At 37.8% G+C, this 10,029-nt stretch overlaps 1 protein-coding gene across 9 annotated transcripts in view; it reads left to right on the top strand.

Annotated features, from left to right (window-relative positions):
• Nucleotides 1–9,412: 9,412 nt before the first annotated feature.
• Nucleotides 9,413–10,029, top strand: part of arfip2b (ADP-ribosylation factor interacting protein 2b) — a 32,268-nt gene continuing 31,651 nt past the window's right edge. For 2 of the 9 annotated variants that reach the window (XM_017489034.3, XM_017489036.3), the window contains exon 1: nt 9,414–9,717. The gene's annotated coding sequence lies outside the window, so the exon portion shown is untranslated. Of the gene's footprint in view, nt 9,718–10,029 lie in introns of all 9 variants that reach the window. The other 7 variants (XM_047160899.2, XM_047160900.2, XM_017489038.3 and 4 more) reach the window with 5 other exon arrangements.

Below are 10,029 nucleotides of genomic sequence, written 5' to 3' on the forward strand. Positions count from 1 at the left end.
AATTATGCTTAAGTATATTTAAAGATAATGTGTCAAAATCTTACTCAATTAAAAATAGAAACCATCAATCTACTTAACTGAAAGTAAAAAAAAAGTTGCTCCTTCAATATTAAAAAGTAAAAGGTAAAGGTTTTTATGAAATAAAGTTGTCGTGTGAAAAGTAACTTTAATTTTTTTTATCTAAAACTGTTGAAATAAATATTATTTACAGTCCCCTCTAAAAGTATTGGAACAGCAAGGCCAAGTCTATTGTTTTCACTATACATTGAAGACATTTGGGTTTGAGATCAAAAGATGTTTTGTTGTTTGTTTGAGGTGGTTTCTCCCTTCAGTCTCCTCTTCAGGTGGTGAAATGCATGCTCAATTGGGTTGAGGTCTGGTGATTGACTTAGCCAGTCTAAAACCTTTCACTTTTCCCCCTTGATGATGTCTTTTGTTGTGCTGGCAGTGTGTACTGGATCATTGTCTTGCTGCATGATGAAGTTCCTCCAAATTATATTGGATGCATTTTTCTGTAAATTGGCAGACGTATGTAGACTTTAGAAATCTTCATGCTATTACCATCATGAGTTACATCATCACTAGAAATTAGTGATCCCATTCCAAAAGCAGCCACGCAAGCCCAAGCCATGACACTACCTCCACCATGTTTGACAGATAAGCTTGTATGTTTTGTATCATGAGCAGATCTTTTCTTTCTCCACACTTTGGCCTTTCCATCACTTGGTTCCAGAAATTTTGTGACTCACCTCTGTATTTCTTTGCGAATTCCAATCTGGCTTTCTGATTCTTACTGCTGGTGAGTGGTTTACATCTTGTAGTATGGCCTCTATATTTCTGCACTTGAAGTCTTCTTCAAATGTTGGATTGTGATACCTTCACCCCTGCCCTGTGGAGGTTGTTGGTGATGTCACTAAGTGTTGTTTTTGGGCACTTACAATGTTTCTGTCATCAACTTCTGTTGTTTTCTTTGGCTGACCTGTTCACTGATAGAGACTTGAGTGCAAAACTGTTTGTGGCAATTGTAGTCCTAAAGCCATCATAGCATAACTGTTCATATGAATTGAGGTCCAAAGCCATCTTTATGGTTTTTAAGTGGTACCATCCTCAGTAATCTCAATGGTTTTTAGGCTGTCCATGTGGGGCCATCCTTAGAAGCAGCATGTGACTTCCAATTGATGATAACTCCAACCAGAAGTAGGGCATCAGTATAGATCAGGCAGTTCTGGAGAGCAGAAGGGGTCAGGATCACTGGTATCTCAGGAGTATAATGTGTAGCTTGACAGAAATAGAGATTATTAAGTATGCTTATTGTCCCGTAATGGTTAAGGACAATGTACTTTTCAGGAGTGCAAGCAGGGACTCCCGCAAGACTACCTATGACAGCATAACTAAAAGGGAGAGACAGAAGGTAACACAGACATGAGGGCACCCTGGGACATAAGGCAGACAGCCATTCCACCATCAACAAACCTGAGTGAACCCGTGAAAATGCAACTTTATTAAGCTGGTGTCCCTCATCTGGCATTGCTGAAACATACAACTGTGTGTCATCAGCATAACAGTGGAAGCTAATTCCATGTTTGCGAATAATTTGACCCAGAGGTAGCATATATAAAGAAAAAAGCAGTGGGCCTAAAACAGAACCTTGTGGAACACCAAACTTTACCTTACTTTCTCAGTCTGATTGTTAGGACATTCCAAATTGTTGTATTTGCTATGCCCAATGCTTCTGATGGCACAATTTTCCCTCTTTTCTCAGCTTCAAAATGACTTGCTTTGCTCCCATAGACAGCTCTCTGGTCTTCCTTTTGGTTTATCCTTTTTAACAAAAAAATGTAGAGTAGACATTCACAGCTATTAATTCTTTAAACAGTCAGTTAAAACAGGGCACACCTGGGCAGCAAGAAACACTTATGAGTCGGTTCAAATAAAAGGTGTCATGTTCTAAGTTGTTTAACACATCTAAATGAAAATATGAGAAATTAAAGCTAAAATTCTCATATCATCTCTGCTGTAACCTTCTCATTCTTCACAATGTAGCTATCCATGTGTGTTTGAAGAGGGATAAGCCACTGGACTGAAGTGTGGAACTTGAGGATAAGTGACCCTGGCACTACCTCAATAAAATGTTTTAATATGCTGTAGTAAGCAACGACTCATTTAAATTGAGATGTCTCCTTTGCCTCCCTAGAAAGCATGAATGCTCCATTTAATTTGAAAAAACATGCTGAGGTACATTTAGGTATGCTAATTTGCTAATATTAGCCTGTGTTCATTGCTAAGGCCAGGTTGGACTAGCTACTGTAATCTTGTAGCTAACATAATTGGCTAGGTAGCAAGTCAAATTCTAGCTAATTCTAAATATTGCATTTACAGAGATTGAATGGAATTTTGGGGCAAATTTTTGTAGTTGCTTTAAAATGATAAATAATATTTATCTAAACAGTTTTAGATACGAACTAGAAGGTTTTTTCCACATTAAAACATGACTAACATAATTTCATTACTCTTTAATACTTGAGTACATTCAAAAGTAATGTTGTTGCCTTCACTTGAGTACATATGCTTTGGCTGGATACTTCTACTTTTAATTGAGTAAAAACACATAATCTGTACTTTCACTTAAGTATAATCCATAGTTGGGATTGAATTTGGGTGAAAAAAAAAGTGTTAAAAAAAGTATGTTTTTTCCCTCTAGGAAATGTAATCAACTAAAGTATAAATACAAAAATAATACTTATTTAAAACAATGTATACAGTAACAAAGTACAGTTGCTCATGTATTTTCCAACTCTGGTAGACTGGCTATTTTAAATTCCCCCCAGTTGGGAATATGTGTATATGTGTGTGTGTGTGTGTGTGTGTGTGTGTGTGTGTGTGTGTGTGTGTGTGTGTGTGTGTGTGTATGCTGCCCTGACACTGACCATCCTCCCATCCACGAGGATAGATTTTGGATCCACCGTGACCCTGACCAGGTTACTGAGGCTGCTGAAGATGAATGAATGAATCCTTTGACTCTATGAGGTTCATGAGGTTAATTAGAAAGCTGTCACTCTTTCACTGTTACTTTGGATATAATAATTACATCTATTGACAAAATCCACATAAACAATTGTTGCACATAATTTGCTCAAGACTAATGGAAAACAGACCTCTTTTATTACCAGAATAATCCACAGAGTTTAATGTATTTGTAGGTTCTTTTTCATCCCTTTGATATTCAAAACATGTCCATTCATACAGACATAATGGCAGCAGAGCACCTGAATACTAATTACATACAGGCTTCTCCGTTCACCACAGGGGGTGGGGGCACATCATAGCACATTAATGGAAAGGTACTCACATGAAATCCATATGCTGATCTAAACATCCCACACACACACACACTCACACACACACACACACACACTCACACACACACACACACACACTCACACACACTCACACACACTCACACACACTCACACACACTCACTCACTCACACACACACACACACACACACACACACACACACACACACACACACACACACACACACACACACACACACACACACACACACACACACACACAATCACAACGTGTATTCAGCCAAAGCCTTCTTCGATTCACATGCGTCCAGAATGAGTACAGCTAAAAGGTCTCATTTACTAACAAACATCACTGCGAAAGAGCGTGCAAAACAATTTTGTGCAATTGCAATTTTGACGAATTGAAGTAGTTTTCCACAAAAAAAGCACAAAAAAAGCACAAAAAACTCCACACACTATAAATTTTGAAAATAAAAAAAAAGCTGCAGCAAAGTCATGCGTTTTTGGCTGCAAGTATCACACAAAAAAACTCATAAATCCTGTACAGACTGAGGGATATAGTTTATAAACCACTCACACAACACAAACAGACACACATGCATCAGCTGTTATGTGTTTGGAATAAATACCAAAGCCACCCACATAACCATAACTCCAACATAAACCTTCTGAAATTTAGAGTGCATTGAGGGAAATCAAAGTGTTACAGCAAACTCCTTCAGTGTTATTCTGGAATTAAATGATCCATGCTTTTGCTTTGTTTTGTTGTTTTTTTCATCTTGATTACTGTAAAGCACCTCTCACAAAATTTCCTCCTACTGCTTTCACAAGCAAAGTACAACTTGTGCAAAATGTACTGTAGAAATGAGAATATTAATCTCTCTCTCTCTCTCTCTCTCTCTCTCTCTCTCTCTCTCTCTCTCTCTCTATATATATATATATATATATATATATATATATATATATATATATATATATATATATATATATATAAAAAGATAAATTATGCTCCAAATTGTGCCTAGAAGATCATCATAGTGCTAGCCTTCACCATATTCAACATATGAAACTTGTGGGAAAAGAGTGGTGAAGCAGCCTGCCTTTGGTTTTAATGCACCAGAGACACATTACCATTAAACATCTCTCAGACTCCAACTAGCACAGTTAAAAAAAAAAAAAAAAACTGAAACACTCTAACATCTCTTACCTTTACATTACTGTTAATTTTTTTTTGTATTTTGATTCTATTTTTACACACAATTTTTTTGATTGTTATTGTTTTCTTTTAATCTGTCACTGTTAATATTAATTACATTATTATTATTATCATTACCATTATTATTATTATTATTATTATTATTTGCTATTTAAGTATACAGTATGTAATGTGCTATATAAATATGGTTTATTTAAAGTTAGATTTTATAGTTGATAGTTTTTATTATTAGTTGTAGGTTTTTTTCACCACAATATGTGTTTAACTAAATACCCCTTTTGTTAATATAATTACTCTAAGCTATAAATTTAAACAAAACACGCATTTTATATCAGGTATGAACTGATATGTTGTTGTGTTCTTCCCAGTTGTGAGTATGAACCAAGGTTTGAGTGAGTTGCTGGAAATGCATGAGTCAGTAAGAGTCAGTGATGCTGAGAAACAGGACAAATGGCTACATCCCCATTTTAAAGCATTAAGGAAATCATTTGTGGTTTATGACAAAGACAAAGGTGCAACTTTGTTTTGTCTGTCACTTTCCTTCATCCACAGTAAGAGAAAGGAAGTCAGTCATGACAGATTATAGATTAAATTTTGCTTCTTCAGCACTTTCCCAGCTTGCTCACAGGAAGGCAAGGCAATGTCACATTGCCAGCTCTTTCTCCAGGCACATGCTGTTCTCAGGATTGTGCAGTGTTCTGCAATCACGTACATGCATAGCATATAAAATGCACGCACAAAAAAGGATTGAGGTGGACAAAAACTCTACACTCTACATCACATAATTTGATCATGTGTTCTGGATTACAGTGGAATGCTCTGTAAAATGCTACTAAGCTTGTGTGAAAATATTGCATCCATAAAACAATATTAGTATATGGAAATATTTTATCACTCGTTTTGTAGCTTAAGGTCAGGAGAGATGTATATCAGTCATAAATAATATGTAACATGTGACTTTTTAAATATTCAGTTCATTCTAATAAGCACTGAGATTCATGACTAAATGATTAAAAGTTCCCTGCGATGGACTGACACCCTGTCCAGGGTGTACCCCGCCTTGTGCCCAATGCTCCCTGGGATGGGCTCCAGTCTCCCCGCGACCCAGTAGGATAAGCGGTATAGAAAATGGATGGACGGATGGATGAATAAAAGTTAAACTCATCATCTTTAAAACGGAGAGTGCAAGGTTTCAAAACCCCAAATTCTGCTGATTTTCTTGTTAGAGTTCAAGGCTGGAGTCTTTCCATGTCAGCAGTTGGGGACGTGAATGTAAATCATTATACGTTTTCCACTAAAAATGTCACATATTTACATATTATTCATTACTGATATGCATTTCTCCTGCCCTTAAGCTAATGAGAGATAAAATATTTGTTTTATGTATGCAATATTTTCACACAAACTTAGTAGCACTTTACAGCGAATTCCATTACAAAGTGCTTCAAACAAATAATCTCCTTGAATTTGAAAAAGGTCTGAAAGGCAAATAAATAAATAAATAAATACTTACATTTGTGAACATTCCTTTACTCGTGAATTTGTACTGCCACCTACTGATCAGAAAACGACACGATTAAAACTTTGGAGCTCAAGGAATATGTTAATGCTAATGTCACAAATATATTTTCAAGGCTAATAAGGATGTGTTGTCCAAAGATCCTGAGCTATATGCTTGGATAGTATACTACCTCACTTGTAAGTTTGGAATGAAAGTACTGTATCTCCAAGACAAATGTAAATGTAATTTAAATAAACTTACAAGCATTTCATGATGGTGTACCTGGAGTCAATACTTTCTGCCCTGAATTAAATGTTGACTGTTCTCAGATCTCCTAGCTGGTGGTATTCTAGACATGCAAATTCATATTGGGAAAGTTCATGGTTGATTCAGTTCAACTGAATTTAATTTGGATATCACATTTAACAACAAATCTTGACATAAGCACAAATCTGTAGATGTAGATACCTAACGAGGACCACTGGTGACAGTGGAAAGCAAAAACTCTGAGACAGGGTGAGGAAGAAACCTTGAGAGGAACCAGACTCAAAATGGAACCCATCATATTCTGGGTGACACCAGATGCTGGCATTATATTGGCATCATTACTTCTTTACAACTGTATAAAATAAAGTCAAACAGTAGTGAATGTGTTGAAAAGACGTTCATCTATCCATCCATCCAGCCATCCATCCATTTTCTGTACTGCTTATCCTACATTTCTTTGGACTGGCGGAGGAAACCAAAGTACCCAGAGGAAACCCCTGAAGCACAGGGAGAGCATGCAAACTCCATGCACACAGGGGAGAGGCACTATACGAACCACAAAACGTGCTAACCACTAAGCCACCAAGCACCCAGAAAGAATGTTCAGTATGAGAAAATTCTGAATAGGAGTCCTGGGATGAACACAGGACAGTGTTTATATAGTTACAGCACCAGTTCTTAGGTACAAGTCTACAGTAACCAGCTGAAGAAAAAGTGAGACTTGGCCACAAGCTGTTCATGCTGTCCGTCAACCTTTGTTGTGTGATCTGAAAAAGTAAAGTCTGAATGTATAATGAATTGATAGCCAGTATAGAGTAATGGCGCAGGAACAGACTAAATGCAAAGATACTGTAATCTTGCCAGCACAGGTTTGATGGAATATCTATCTCTGAGAGTTACTGGGTGGTACCCCTGCTGAAAAAGACAATAGAAACCATCACAGAAATTCTAATGGTTTCCACTATAAATATCATTACAAACCATCAGCTAACCATTAAAAATATTACAATTATTGGTACTTAATGGTATCCACTAAACATAACTTTCCACCAATAGAGGACAACAAATTACCAGTAGAGACCCAGAGGGACCATTACAGTTTCCATTAAAACCATGACAAATTCTATGAGGGTTATTTTTCAGCAGGGACCCATTGACTACTGAGTCTACCTACTGTGACAGAACTTGAGAACTGGGAAACATGAAAAGACAAAATATCGAGCTGAGGTGTGGAGTGTCTGTGTGGCGTTTCACATCTTCTCCCCATATCCATGTGGTTTTCCTCCGGGTTCTCTGGTTTCCTCCCATCTCCCAAAACATGTCAGTAAGTGAATTATCCTTAGGTGTGAACAAATGTATAAACGTGTGTATTCATCGTGCTCTGTGATGGACTGCTGTTTCATCCAGGGTGTATTCTCACCTCGCACCCAGTGTTCCTGGGTTTACATGTTGGATCCACAGTGTTCCTCACCAGGATAAAGTGGTTACTAAAAATTAATGAAAAATTATTTTCATCTTAACTTAATCCGGGATAAGTTCTGCTGTTAGGGATCAAAACCCCAGAGTTACAATATAAAGACGATTTGTTAATGTGTTTTCTGTAGCCTTTTTTTTTTTTTTAGATGCACCTGTATATATAGATCAGTGGAGCCATGCATATTGTATAAACGAAAACATATAACCAACATATAACCAAGCATTACAGTGTTATAGATATAGATATAGTTTTAGATATTGATATATCCCTGTCATGCTTAGTTATATGTTTCTTGTTTGTACAATTTGCATATATATATATATATATATATATATATATATATATATATATATATATATATATATATATATATATATATATATATACACACACACACACACATACATGCACCTGGTATACATACATACATACATACATACACTTGGTACACTAGTACCAAGTACACTTGGTACACTTGGTACACTAGTATACCAAGTGGATAGGATACACTAGTACCAAGTCGGTACCAACATTCTTAAAACGTGACGGTACTTGTTTTTCGGCATTTCCGTTGGTACCGGTTGTAACGAAAGTAACAAAGTTGCGATTCTTCCGGACCTGAAGGGGGCAGCAAATACGCGCAAGTGTTTTAGTCGGTCCACAAGTGAAGAAGAGGAACGCCTGCAAGCACATGGGAAAAACTACAAAAGATTAGCTTAGCTTAACAAGTTTAGCTCCGCCCCGACTCGTTGAGAGGAAGAGAGGAAAGCGAGTATCGGTTTTTGGTGTGCAACCGATGATGTTCATTTCAAACAAAGCGAGGAAACACCTGGAATTTGGAAAAGCACCTGAAAGACGGTCCTATATCATGTTTGTTTGAGGCAGCTGGCATTGTGGCCGTGAAACCAGCTAACGTTATGCTCCATGTAATGTTAGCGATAGCCAGTTATGTGTTAACGACACGAACGCATTGCGATGTTATAAACTACCTCTTAATGGGCCACCATGCTTCACCATTCAGCCCGTGTCCTGTCAGCTAAATGTAGCCTAATGTCACTAATAATTATTCACATGTTCATACTTCTAATAAATCTTTTTGGTCTGCCACCATATCAGTGAATTTAAACAAATGCTAGAATTCAGAGTATAAGGTGGGTGTGTGCGTGTGCGTTTAGGAATGCAGGACACTGTTTGACATCTAAAATACCTCTCTCTCTCTCTCTCTCTCTCTCTCTCTCTCTCTCTCTCTCTCTCTCTCTCTCTCTCTCAGTATCAGCCAGAGGAGGATGTCCTCCAGGAGAGTTTTTATATTTATTTTTTTATCACACCGTGGTATCGAGTATCGTGTACTTTTGGTGGCATCGGTACCGACTACTAGGTTTTAGGTATCGTGACATCCCTAATATACACACACCTTTACATCTACAGGCTGGAAAATGACCTTCTCAACATGGCCGCAGCTGTACTCCATGAACGCATTCCTTCCACGCTGTCAAAAGAAAAGGCTGAATCCCATATCACTCCCACAAAACAAAGCCTGTAGAGGCCATTACTTCACGCCCTATATAGTGAACTTATATAGGGAGTAGGGCGCTATTTGGGATTGAGCGAAAGTTAGGTTCTGTCGGCGTCGTAAGCTCCGAAATGCACTATGGGCCGCTGAAGAGGCGGGGGGAGTGGGGTCGCTTTCCGAATGAGGAAAAGCGAATACAAACAAGCCGCTAGGGATAATGAGAATCCGCTGAAGATGAGGAATCACTGTTAAGAATAAAATAATAATAATAATAATTTAAAAAACAACACGTTTAGCATTTCCTAATGCATCACTGCATGAATTCCGGGCTTATTTTGGACTGGCAGCGTCAGCTCGCGCATGGTTTGGTTTAAACTAGTCTTCTGCCTCGTCCGATAGCAAATCTCAAACCTGGAACCGCTCAGGTAAGAGCACTGTTTATTATCATTTATCATCATGCATTCTCTCAGCGTTGATTACAAAACAAAACGGATGTTGTGGAAACTTTAACTGTGCATTCTGGTGAAGAAATAACGTGTCACTTTGCCGGCTTGCTGCGTTCTTCATAGTTTTTCCTGATGGATAAAAATAGCGAATTGACATGGACAGACAGAGACCGAGGGCCCTAGGCGGGAGAAGGAGACAGTTGGACATGGTGTCTCGTGCAAGAAATCACATTTGTTAGCCAAATGTTTGCTTCCGTGTTATTCATAATTCCAGCTGACTTCGTTCTCTGG

This window comes from Ictalurus punctatus, chromosome 16, assembly GCF_001660625.3.
Source record: "Ictalurus punctatus breed USDA103 chromosome 16, Coco_2.0, whole genome shotgun sequence".
In the NCBI taxonomy this organism is placed as follows: domain Eukaryota; kingdom Metazoa; phylum Chordata; class Actinopteri; order Siluriformes; family Ictaluridae; genus Ictalurus; species Ictalurus punctatus.